The sequence below is a fragment of the Symphalangus syndactylus genome, chromosome 18, assembly GCF_028878055.3.
Source record: "Symphalangus syndactylus isolate Jambi chromosome 18, NHGRI_mSymSyn1-v2.1_pri, whole genome shotgun sequence".
Taxonomy (NCBI): domain Eukaryota; kingdom Metazoa; phylum Chordata; class Mammalia; order Primates; family Hylobatidae; genus Symphalangus; species Symphalangus syndactylus.
Window position 1 is genome coordinate 105698846 of NC_072440.2, and position 13744 is coordinate 105712589.

The following is a 13744-nucleotide window of genomic DNA, read 5'->3' on the forward strand; positions in this document are numbered from 1 at the left end:
ATGAAAAAATATTTTTCTAATTTCCCTTTTTTGTGACTACTTAAGTACTTAGGTTATGCTTATGCGATCTTATTTTTATCCCACTTAACAAAGTGAGAAGCTCCATATTTTCTCACACCACATTTTTAAATGACTGCATAACCCTACATGTTATATGGTCATTTAAATCTAAATGACGCCCTACCTGAGATGAAGCTCATGATATATGTAGCTATTTCTCTGTGTTTAGATATTTATGTAATGCAAAATTTTCTTTTGTAAATGAGATGGCATTTTGGATCTCTTTCGCACATTGCTAATTATTCCTTTAAGCCAGGTTTCCAGAAGTTCCCCAGTCATTGAGCATTTCTGAGGCTCTTGATGCATATGCCAAATAGTTATGGAGAAAGACATAGCAGCTTACCTCGGCAGGCATCATTGTGTGAAAGGAGGACCCAGGCTCTCTCACCACCCTTGAACAGAAGCCTTTTGCTAAGGCGATAGCTACATGTGCAAGCCTATTGCGTTGCATGCATTTTGCCTTCTGCAGCCCACTAAAGGTACACAAACACCATTAGCCAATCTGAAAAAAAAATTGATGTCTAACTGGTTATTATTTCCTAGCAAGTGTTCTGCAAGTTGGGTATGTTGTTTCTTCAGTTTCACATTTTTTAAGTATTGTAATTTTTTTTAAAAAAAAATTATGTCCTTTAAGGTGAGCAGTAAATGTGTTTGCTATTTCCCCAAAAGGAAATTGAGGTATACAGAATGCTCATTTGGTTTACTCAGTATCATCCTAAATGTACGCACTAATGCTTAGGAGTTTGCAGTTTACCCGCAAACCTCAGTGATCCAAGCTCGCCTGGATGACCATCACTCACCAAGAAGAGAACAATAACGGGTACATTTCCGAAATTATCTTCCTTGTTGAACAATCCACGTAGGAACACGATGATTCTGCAGGTCTGGAGTGATCTAGAAATCACGCGTGCAGTGAAAACATGCTTGCCTGGGCTGGTAACGTCAGGAAGCTTTTGGGAAGCCGTGGTGGATCTTGGGAAGCCATGAAGGGGCTCCTTTCTGTAGAATACAGCTTCCAGAAGAAGGAGTTGCTTTTTTTGTAAATAAGATCTCAGAAGGCAAATGAAGGGAGAGACAAGGAAAATGGGCTTCCTCAGTAGCAGCTAGGTTGTCAGAAAAGATACCTTATGGACAGTGTTTTGGTCTGACCTGGTTTGTTTGCCTCACAAAACATCGGGGTATGTTGTTTTCTAGGGCCTGTTTTGCTAATCTGGGACTGTTCTCCAGAACTAACTCTAAATAATCCCTTCTGTTAGAGTCCACTTTCTGGAACCTGTTGTGAGTATTGTGAATTGTTCTCCAACCTCTATTCTAGTTATCTCATTTCCATTGAGACTAATTTGGCAGCAAAAGCACTTGCTTGAGATTCTGTGTTCAAGTTTCAACTTTAGCAACTCACTTTTCCTTTTGGCCTCCATTTTCAACGTTTCCCCAACTTGGTCCGTTGTGTGAGTTGGCTGTTAAAAGTTCCAGGTACCCTTCCTTGTTCTCAAGGCCCATTTTTCAGGAAAATCTAAGTCATGATGCTGGGAGGGACACTTAAGTACATCAGTCAGTCAGATGATTATTAAATTTAGGACATAGTAGATCAACTGGATTAACTGGATTAAAATGCAGAATCCCAGGCCCCAGCCCAGACCTACTGAACCAGCATCTGCTCTTTAACAAGAGCCCCATGTGATGTGTCGGACAGAAAACTTCACGAAGCACAGGGCTAGACAATCTCTAAGGTCTTCTGCAGATCAGAAACACAGCAATTCTGAGGTTTTCTTCAATTTTCTAATGTTATTTCCAGCTCTTTCCCCTCTCTTCTTTCCCTGATATGCTGAGGAAAACTTTCTCTGTGATAAGCAGAGTAGCTGTCTTGTTCTGTGAATTTCTAATGTCTCTGCAAGGGCTTCATATGTTGAAGGAAGTTGGGACTCAGGGGGTTAACTGCAAAACACATTACCATAGGACAGCTGCCACGGCATCACATTCTAAAATCTGATAAATGAAAAATGGGCATGGTATCAAATTTAATCACATTTGTATTCAGATGTTGTTGAGAGCAGACACTGATTTATGAACTAGCAACAGACACCAGATTTCCTGCCTATGTTATATACATATGAATGGGTGGACGGATGGATAGATAAACAGACAGTGAAATTATGTTGCAAATTACATGGCACCAGACCTGTTTATAACCTAGATCTCATCAAACCAATATTAAAAACTACTACAGATATATATTTTTTTTTCCTGGGCGGTAGCTGGTTGTCTTACTTTTACCCTGAAAAACAGACTTCTTTCAAAGGATTCTCTCTCTTAATTTGTGCAGCATTGAAAATGCTTCCGCTTTGCTCAGTAGATAGCATTATCGTATTTGTATACAGAAAAATGTTCTTTATGGGATGGAAAAGGATAAAGGGATGTTCAAACCATTGCTGCATTCTGTTGCACACCCTCCCACTCCCTGACAACTCCGTTAAAATACGAACAGTGCAAGGGGCCACTGTATATTTCTGGGATTCCACCCCAAGATCTAGGCTTTTAAAGGACCTGTGAGGGGCTGAGGTGGAAGAGGAGAACATTCAACATGGATTAATAATAAAAAAGATACGCAACTTTCCTCTCAGTTCAGCAAAGTAGGGATATCTAGGTTCAGTGTTTCTTGATATTTACAGTTTTGAAGGTAAATCACTTGGCTGATGAGTTTTTCTATTTTGGGACGATATTGCTTAATATCACTAGAGACATCTAGCCATCTTTGCAGTATATTTTCTTTACTACCCCTTTTCCTTGTAGAGACTTCTTGTATTTGGCAAATTTAATCAAATTTTATTTATCTTTCAGAGGTCACATAGGTACATTCACTCACTTTCAACCAATATTTCTTAAGACTGTGTTACGCTGTGCACAGGAGACACAGAAATAGATGACCCATGATTTGTCTTCTTTTTATTAAAAAAAAAAAAGAAGAAGCTCTATATCTGTGAACAAGTCGGATAGACACAGATGATTTCAGTATAATTAGGAGGAATCACTGAGCTCAGCCCAGGGAGCTAGACTAACTCAGAGGTGGAGTACCTGATTCACACTGGGAAGGTGTTGGCACAGGCTTCCTGGAAATGGAGACACTGAATGGAATTCTAAAGGAGGCGATACCTTCTATGTGTCCTTTAAGATACAGGATGGTGGGTGTTCTTAATGGAGAAGTAGGAGAAAAGGGTTTTTCCTAGTGTGAGAAAACATGGAGATTAGAAAGAGCATGATAATCAGAGGACAATTCACAGCTGTGGTATGACTGGGATAAAACCACCCATCCTCCAGATGCCAGGAGGCAGGCACAACAGTCACTGTCCTATGGCCTTTGTTCCTTGGGGAAAACACCACAATGGTCATCACCTGAACAAATGGACTGGGGAGATGTGGAAGTGAAAGAAAGGGAACGATGAAGAAGACAGTATCAGAGACCCAGTAGCAATGGAACCTCAATTGGCACAGAGGATTTGGGAAGAAGGACCCAGATTTGAGTATTTTCAGCTCTAGGTGCTGAAGATGTTCATGACCAAATAGACATGGCAGTTGAGGGAAAGAGGGTTTTGGGGAGCCCTTCTCCTTGGAATTCTAGGTAAGTGATGATGCTGTTTACTAAGAGAAGACATCCAGAAGAAGGAGCTTGCGTTGTCTTTATTTTGATTTTATTTTGGTGGAATTGAGAAGACAGTGTATTATTACTGTGGAGGAGGTGGAAATAATGTCAGCTCAAACCTTCCCTCCCTTAGGGAGCTCTCCCTGACAATCTAGGCTGGAAAGAGTGTGCTCCTTTAGGAAACAGAGCATGTATTACCCATTGAGAATCCATTATTACTTTGAATTTTTAGTTTTGTTTTCATGTGTTGCTTTATCTTCTTAATTAAATTATCTCTTCCAGGGAGACGACATCTTATTCTTGTTGGATCATGCACAGTGCCTGAAGCATTCTGTTGCGTGTAGAAAGTATTGGTGGATGTTTGTTAATTGATTTGTTGAATTTTTTTTCACCGAACACATTCCCAAGAAACAGCCAAACCCAGAGTTAGCAAACCATCTGGCAAGAACTGCTCAAGAGAATGCTTCTTGGCTCTCACATCTTAAAGGTCTTAAAATAGCTAACATTTATTGAACATTTTATTATATGCCAGGTATTATGGGCTAAGCCCATTATATATGTGATCCCATGTAATTAATCTTCAAAACAATCTTGTGTCATAAATGCTACAAATACTTTGATTTTAAAACTGAGGAAAATGAGATTCGGGGAGATTGTCATTTTATTTGCAGTCCGTAAATTGCAGATGTAAGACTCAAAACCAGACTTCACATCTACCGACTTCAGTGACCCTGAAATTTGTCCACAGAGAGCATTTAACATAATCGTCTTCATCGTCTCCTTCTCTACATTAAAAACATGGGTAAGTCTCTTGCTTTTCCAGTCTTCATTGCTTTTCTAGTCTCTGAAATATTATACAAAGACAAGAAATACAAGAGACTTACTCATAGCTATCTGTCCAGAGCTAGAGTCAGAATTAGCATCTAGATCTTGAGGCAGGTAACTTCTTACTCTACTGTGTTGGTTTTAAGACAAATCTGTGGAGGCAAACTTTTTGCTGGGACACTGTAGGTAATAGAAAGAAACAGAGGGTCTGCTCTTTGTCTCCAGAGGCCTTACAAACTGGTAGAAGATGCATAACATAAGAGCTTATGAAGTTAAAGATGACAGCATAGCAGCACTGGTGAGATCCTTTTAGACATAACATGGTAGGAAGGACTGTTTGACAAAGTGAATGCCTCTCTTTCAGAAAATACAGGGAGGTGTGATGTACCCATTACCACAAGCAGATGGAATCCTTATAGAGTCAGATCTCATCTACATATCACCTATTATATGTAGTTATTGATGGATAAATACTTCAACAACTAAAGACAGAAAGAGAGCAGATGGGCATTGGTGTTAGTAAACACTTCACTGCGATTGTTTATCAAGGTGAAGCTAGAGAAGAAGATTCCTAAGATCTAGGAGGAAATTATCATACTGAGTAAGAGGGTGCAATTTTGGAAGGTTGGACTTGATGACCTCTCTAGCATTAAGTGTGAATGATTCTTTCTAGGGATTTGGTTTGTTGCCTGAGAGCCTGGCCACCTACTATTTAGTTGCTTTGTTGATTAGCCAATTTTCTCTGAAATATTCCTCACGTTCATGAGCCCCCTTCCTGGGGTAGGTGGACCCAGAAAATGTTTTCTCCCATTTCAGTTGGCCGTGTGTTTGAAACTCAGATGGACCTAAGTCTTTCAGCATTGTTGTCACTACTGTACGTCTATCCATAAAAAGAAGGCATAAGGCTCTCTGTAGTATTATGAAGTTAGCCATTTGGGATTGCAAAAATTTCCTCTTTCCATTGGAAAGAAATAGTTTAGATTAGATGGTGGAGCCCCTACCATATATCCCAAAATTTAAATTATAACGTGGACAGTAATTTAGGTCTGATTTTAATATTTTGTCATTCTTAAACCTAATAAAAGCCACATCTTCCTAAAGACCCTCCTAATTTTTATTATGGACAGTTCACAAAGACGTTATTGTTGATTCAATCTTGAGTCATGAAAAGTCAACCTTGAGCCACAAAAAGTCAACCTTGAGCCAAGCAGAGTGGAGAGTCATACTGGCCATTCCTGGGACCATCAAAAATGGCAGAGGTCACACAAAAGGCAAAACCTTTAAGAGGTGTTTTAAACGTCGTATGGGCCAAAGAGAAGCTGGATTTCCTATTGGAGTCAGCTGTAACACACGTGTGACGAAATTGGGCTGTGAGGACAAGGCAGTGAGCAGAGAGGACAGCAGTGCTTTTGAGATCAAGCTGTAAGGTGAGGTTGCAGGATCTGAAGGCCAGCTCCCCTGCTTACTCCCTGTGTGACTTTAGGCAAGTCATTTTACTTCCAAATGATTCATATTGGAAGTAAAATATATGATTGGTTAAAATAGTTTCTAAATTTATTATGGGGATTAAACGGACCAATATACTCGAAGCTTTTCAGACAGAGTCTGGCGCAAAGTAAGCATTTAGAAAAATGTTAGCTTTTATTATAATAGAAACTATTAATATAATAATTATTCCTGGGTGTAAAGTTAGGAAAAATCATTAGAATAGAAAGGAAGAAAGAAACAAGAATCAGAATAGGAACAAGAGAGATTTCAAGGAAGGGGTAAGGATGTTTGGGAGATACTAGTTTTCCCGTAGACTGGTATCCAAACCAGATTTTAAAATCTTGAGATAGGGCCTTGTCTTTTATGATGGGCAGGACTTCTTTGCTCTTATCATTGATAAAATGTGGCATGATCAGTGGCTGGTTGAATGATGTATAGCTCTAGCTGAAATCAAGATCACTGTGTGCTGACCTCTGAACTTTGTAAGATTGCAATGATTACTCTTCTTCCACTCAGAGGCTCGTTAGTGTCAAGCCATGGTTGCCTCTGTTTTGATAAGTATTCACCACCTAGCTGTGTGTGACCTGGCTTCTGGTTATAACCATACCAGCCTGCATGACTTCCTATAGCATGCTGCCATCAGACACTGCTCTCCCATCTTCTGCAACATGAGATAAATTTTCACAATTGGGGCATGAGGGGCAGTGCTAGTGGATACAACATTTTATGTCAAATCAGAGGCTCTGCAAAATGCCCCTGGTTAATTTCCTTCAGAGTCTAATGTAAAAGGGTATCTGAGTAGCACAAAATTGCATATATAATTGTTTTCCATCATTCTTTTATAATTTTCCTCAATATCATCCAGGTATACATTTGGAGAATTCACCTGAGCTACAGGATGTGGTAAGATTTGGTGAGCAGGTGGTGATTCTTACAGAATCCCTCCCACATTCATGCACAGAACTTCCCCAGCATACTCCCAGGTAGGATCACTTCCCTCTTCATTGTGCAAAGATTCACCACTGGTTCCAGCCTTCTCTGTGCACGTTTAAGATACGCATCAAGTTTTATTCATCTCTGACTTTCTAGCCTCTGGCAGACTACCTGGTGTGCAAGAGGCTTTGTAAGTAATAGTTAAATAAAGAGAAGATATTAAAGCAACATTAAAGGAAGAGGGTTAACCAGACTACAGATTTGAGACCTCTGTCTCAGAGGGCCAATGGTCATGTTGATGTTTTCATGCTTTCTTGGATACAAAAGTCACACTACACTTTCCCTCTCAGTGACCGTGTACAAAGGTTCATTTATAATTAATAGACTAAGTCTTTAATAAAGCAAACCAAATGTCATCTTTCCTTTTTTCTGCAATATGAAGTCATTATTTCCACTGGATGAAAGCACTTTTGACCTATAAAAATAAAAAAGGGAGATGTTAGGTGACTTCATTGCATAAAAATGCTGTTTCTTGTTACCAATAATTTATACTCAACAATCATCTTCATCTTTATCATGGTCTCTGGGGGCAAACTGAATCTGAGTTAGCAGGGTTTAGTAAAAGTTATTCTGAACATCTGGGTCATTGTAGAGACACATATTGAAAATTGAAACACTTTATATGTCAACAGATATTCTAGAAGAAGCCTGTCTATTTTCTCTCATTCATTTATGAGTCCAAGGAGAGGAACAGTTCTTTGTTCATCTCTTCATCCATGATATCATGCTCCATGCCTGAACCTCACCTAATGCCTACTATATGTTTTACCAGTGTTGAAGGAGTACCAAGAAGCATGAACATCATGAGTTCCAAAACTCATATAACCTCCCTGCATTTTTTTTTTTTTTTTTGAGTCCTGGGCTTCTTGGCCACCAGCTGCAATATACCCTCCTCCAAGTCACTCCCCTTTGGAAGTCCTTGTTATTTCTAACAGTAGAGGGAGACTTTCACTAGATGGGGATTGAGGTCCTCTCTGCTTTATAATGCTATGAGTCTATCTGGACTGGCATATTAGGAATTTTGTGGCCTTCTGGGAAATGCACTTAATAGAGTTACTATTAGACAAAAATTTCCTAATATGGTAAAATTTGATGGTCACAAAGATTTGACCATCTTAAAGGAAGGTAGAAATAAAAACCTACTTGTGAATCTATTGAAAAACATATTAAAGTTCCTTGAACTATTTGCTGTGCAAAAGCTTATCTATAAGTTCTAAGGAAGAAAGAAATTCAATTTAAATAAGACTTCTGTTTGGGTAAAAAAAGGAAAGTTTTATTCTTCTGCTTCTTCTGAACTTATACTAGAGACAACACAGGTCCAAAGAATGTTTTGTAGAATAAGAGACTCCTTGAGCTTAAAGGATCTTTGAATATAACTCTCAACATTTTTTACTGTCATGAGCTTTTTGAAATTGATGAAGCCAAAATCCTTACTATGAATGCATATCTCCTAGAACTTTTTTTTTCAGGATGTTAGGATCTTCCTGGACCTCTCAAATTAGTGATATTAATACTCATAGTCAAGATCCTGCATCTAGCTCTGCCAGCAACCGTAGTCACAGACAAATGACTTTCTCTGTTTTGTTTTTTTCATTTATAAAGCAAAATTATTGTACAAGATGATTCATTCACCCTTTCTAGGTAAAGTTTTCCATTTTTTGTTATTTAAGCTGAATATGCTGTGATTGGAGAATTCCCCTGCAGGATAACTGAACAAGAGAGTGCAGAAAGCACATCAATGCCTCCCTACCATGCCCACCTCAACTGACTCTCCATTTCACTCAGTTACATTGCAGTTTATCATGGCTCAGTAACATGAGCAAAATATGAGATAGTAAGATTTTATTAAAGTTATTATGAAAATCTGCCTCATTGGAAGCTTCAAGAAGTACCAGTAGGAATTAGAATGATACAAAGTAGAAAATGACTTGCTTAACTGGATGTATTTCTGAGAACTGGATGTAATACATTTTGCATCTTCCTAAGAGACAGGAAAAATGTCTAATTCTGTGAAATTCAGGGTGTGGACCAGAAAGATAATTTGTTTTATGCATCCTGTGAGCACAAGTGATGTTGTAGCTCCGCTAGAAATAAGAGTCTTTAGGGAATGGTGAAGTCCTATATGCACAAGTTTTGAAATTCAGATGGAAGAGTCTTATTTTAAAAAGGCTTTGCATGAGCCAAGTGTATAAAGTTGCAACTTTATTCAACTCAACCAGAGACCCTCTGAGATGAAGCCAACAAACCCCATCCCTGTGACCTTGGCTGGCTTTGAATGGCCCCATGCGGTCCATTGACCTTCTTCAGGAAAAGGAGCCACTGGAGACAGGAAAAGGAAGAGTGTATTCCTCCAAACAATGAACACTTACATTTTCTCAGCTTTCTAGAGTAGGGTGGGATTTGAGGGGTAGAATTTCTCTGCTCATTTTTAAGGGCATTTTTTGGTTTGTTTTCAAGGAATCATTTTTTTTCCTTCTCCAATTTGAAAATAAATTAAAGCAAAATAAGGGAGGAGAGATGACAAGATTCTCATTCGTTTACCCTTTATTCCCTCTACCAACTACTTTTTGACTATTTAGTGGTAAGCCAGAGAAATAAAGTAGTAAATACGAAGCAGTGAGAAAAACTTATAATAACCGTATCCACTTGGATATCATGTAAGCCTGTAATCATTTAAATTAGCCAGTGGGAGAAAAACTTATGAAAGAGGTGAGCTGTTCTTAGATTTGATGTAGTAGTAGGTGTCAGCTGCTGGATGAAGGAGAAGAAAGGGCATTCTAGTTGTGTAAGTGGCCTGTATAAAGGCCAATGAGTAAGAAACAGCAAATAGAGCAAATAGTGAAGCAAAACTGGAGAGAATGGTGCATGGAGGTGATGAGACCAGAATAGAGTCTGTCCACAAAGCCATGCGCTAGGATGGAGAGTATGCATGGGACACTCAAGCTAGGATGTATGAGATGAGACAGGAGAAGAGGAGGCCTCTGGTGAATTTACATCAGGGCTGAAATATGATTAGCTATGTTGTTTAGAAAGGTCATCTATGCAACAGTTTCTCGGATGTATTTGGCGATGTGGGACTCAGAGGGAGGGGCCAAGGCAGAAAGCTGTTGCTGATAATGTGTGAGCCATATGACTAGGGCCTGGACTTGGGCAGTGGCAGTGACATTGTTGCAGTAAATAGAGAAAGCAGGTCTCAGGGTATTTTAGGCAGTAGGATGTGGGGCATAATAATGAAACATAATAGTGAAAGAAGAGTAGACAGCGGCAGGCAATGCTCAGAAGTATTGATGGATACATGGCAAGTTCAGAAAAAATTCAATCGATGCTGACAATGATAGATGCGTAACAGGAAGATGCATTAACATGGAGAGGGAGAAACCTTAGTCTTCATCTATCACCACTTTAGGGGGCATGAACCGTGTCCTGTAGGTATGACCACATTTCACTGTGGAAAGGCAAACACAACTGCTTTCCATGATGGGCATCTGGTCCTGGAGTCCTAGATTGAACAAAGGTTAGTTTTAGCCCCTACACTATTGGCTTGGCCACCACACATTGGGCCTCGTAAGTACAGTTATTATGTCTTGTTCATCCTTTTACATTCATGCTGGCCATGTTCTTGATACAGCAGATCTATTCAATAAATGTTTACCTAATGAATACATTAAGTATGCTCTTAGACCTGCCGTGCTGAACCAGGGACCTATTGACTCCATTATTGCACTAGAGTAGCATTTTTCTATAAAACTTGAGATGTGTTTCAAACTTGTCTTTGAAAACTTGGTGAATCGCCCTTGTCTTTATGACTCATCTTCATAGTCCCTGTCAGACCTTCACACAAATGAATAAAATTTGCTTTGAGAACCAGCACTTTCTCTCCTATGCTCAGGTTATCTTTTCCCATATCCCAAGCTTTATTCCTCCTTGAAGGCTCTATTATAATAGTTTCTCCTGCTACACTTCATCCAGTCTTTGTCCTTCATTGCCATATGTAGATATGAATGATTGGTAACATTTAAAAATGCTACATTTTACTGACAAAGTTAGGATTTTCACCAATGTCTATGCCCGAAATAGAAGAGATCTCTTTCTCCTCTAGGCATCCACGATACTTAATATTGGTCTCTGCTCCTTCCAAACGCTGAACTTCTCCAGGGCTGGAACTGAATCATGTTTATCACTTTAATCTTAAGGACTTGATAAATTCTTGCTGAATGAATAGTTGAATTACAGCCTGCAGTCAGCAGTTTGAGAGGTCATGTTTTGAGATCTGTGACCTTCCCTGGTCTCCTGGAGTCACACTACCTTGTCTCTGTCTTCATCATTTCTATCCTCTCTGTTTCTCTTTCTCATGTTTATTTCTGAATATATACTTAAATTTTTATTATATTATTTAATCAATTTATAGTTATAAAATTTGGCCGAATGCATATTTTCTCAACTCTCTTCCTGTAGATCCGCCCTTGGATCATCTACAAATAACGAATGTCCCTTTAATTTATGATGTGAAGAGGAGGGAGCACAGTTTCCAGAGTCAGGGGCCTGCGTGGTTGTCCTGGCCAGGAATGTCTCAGCTCTGTGGCCCTGGGCAAGTCATTCTGATGACCGGTTATGACAGCGGTGGTCGTGAAGGCAGTCGTGTCGTGATGATGGAACTTAAATTTCTGCCTGACCCCCGAGATAATTCCCGGGATTTGACAGGGGAAGAATTCCTGAATGAGAAAAGCCATTTCTTGAACACTTCGGCGTCCCTGGACTTCCCCACCATGAGTTTATCTTGGCTCTAGGGCAACACCACGCCCAGATGTGAAATGCAAGCAAGTCTGGCACTGGGAGACGTCCAAATATTCTCGGCTTCCGAGAATGTGGGTATTTGGTAGCAGGAGAGTTTGTCTTTGGAACATGAGATTCTTCTAGGTCTCCTCCTTTCCTGACCCCTGTGAATCTGAAAGACTGTGGAGTTTATTTTCAGTCCCGGGGCTTCTAAGTCCCGCTGTCCTGGTCAGGCTCAAATTGCGCAAAACAATGAATCCATTTTGCAGCGTAGGAAAAGACCCACATACCCGGACTTCATTTCACTACATGTGTTTCTGTTGGGATTGACCACAATCAGAATGTGCTGGACAAAGGGAGATGGAGGCTTCTTGGCCTTTTATAAATGGTAGAGCAGCAGCTGGTCTTGGAAGGATCACCAACTTAACAATATCCAGCATGACAACTTCCAAAACCTCAAGTGTGTGAGGAGCGGTGATGAGCAGGGAGGCAACAGACTTTAGTAGCCACAGCAGGAAGACCGGGTTGCAAGGGACAGGGGAATATGGTGGTGGGCGTGGAAGCCAGGACACCCTCACCCCTGGCTGCACAGCTTCTTCATAGTGTGGGCGAAACCTGCAGAGGTGGTGCTCCTCTGCCTCACCAGCCCCAAGTCCTTCCGCTCTATTCCTCCACACTCAGCCAAAGGATTTCTTGGGGAAAAATTCCACAGAGAAATAACCAGAGCAAAGTGTTAGTGGCAGAGGAATGTGATCAAGTTGTTCCTGTTCTCCTTCATTAAACAGTGCCTTACACTTGTTGGGACAATCCTCCAATAACAGACCTTTTGTAGCTAAAGCAATGAGAGAGATGAACGTATCAAGAGGCTCAAAGCGCCATTCATGGAGGAAATGGACCTTCCTTGCCTGGAAAGACCTGATGTCATTTTCATTTTTTCTTTAAGCGTCACTATGTGCATCTTAGCACAAATCTAACTTATTTAGCAGCAGATGAATCATGACATACCAATGCTGGGTGAAAATATACAAGATACTTAATATGTTAATTCCAAAGGAAAGGAGTTCACCAATATCTTGCTCCTTGACTTCTGAACAAATATTTTATTGTTTTGTTTTTGCTTTCCTTTGTGTGGAGACTGGGGTCTTGCTATGTTGCCCAGGCTGTTCTCTAACTCCTGGGCTCAAGGTATCCTCCTGCTTCTGCCTCCTTAAGTGCTGGGATTACAGTCGTGTGCCACCCTGCACAGCCTGAACAAATATTTTCATTGAAGTCACGCACATTTCTGCAGATCTGGTATATTTCCAGAATATCACTTAGTATTTTTGGACTCAAAGCCAGAACTGCAAATTCAGTCGGAAGCAGCCCTGGATTCATGGTCAGAACGCCAGAATCCTAGCCGTGTTTCTAATTTAGCCAGCAATGTGACTTAGAGCAAATCATATAACCTCTGGTGGATTTTAAAAACTAGGTAATAGACTAGATAGTGTAAATGTCTTTTCAACTTTTAGAGTTTGTATGGCCCCATTAAAATTTGTGAAGTTTTATTGTTTGTCTATTTATTTGTTTTGTTTTTTAGAAAAGTTGCTAAAACTGCTGTGAGATTCTGGCTAAGAAAGTTTCATGAGAAGTTTTGCAGAAAAATGTGAACGGAAGACAGAACCAGATATAAATTTGAATGGTAATCTAAATAAAAGGCATTTTTCATTTTAATGCTTTATTTATTAGTGTCATGGAGGGAATACATGAAGAGAAAGAAGGCATTTAAATGTATAGAAAATTCAGCTTTTTCAAAAATATGAACTATATTACTAGTAGCAGTCCTTGGAATTTTGGTGTGCCTGTATTCATCATCCACGTCTAAAATAATCCCTAGCCAATCAATAAAACCCCAAATTAACAAATTTTAGTGTACTTGAGTTTATTTTTATATAACTTTTAAAAACCTGGGGATTTTTATCATATGCACAA

At 39.7% G+C, this 13744-nt stretch overlaps 1 long non-coding RNA gene across 1 annotated transcript; it reads left to right on the forward strand.

Moving 5' to 3' along the window:
* Window positions 1-5830: 5830 nt before the first annotated feature.
* Window positions 5831-13482, forward strand: LOC129468617 (uncharacterized). The gene is made up of 3 exons (XR_008652726.1): window positions 5831-5949; window positions 6876-6913; window positions 13353-13482. It is a non-coding gene; the product is annotated as an uncharacterized lncRNA (long non-coding RNA).
* The last annotated feature ends 262 nt before the right edge of the window (window positions 13483-13744 follow it).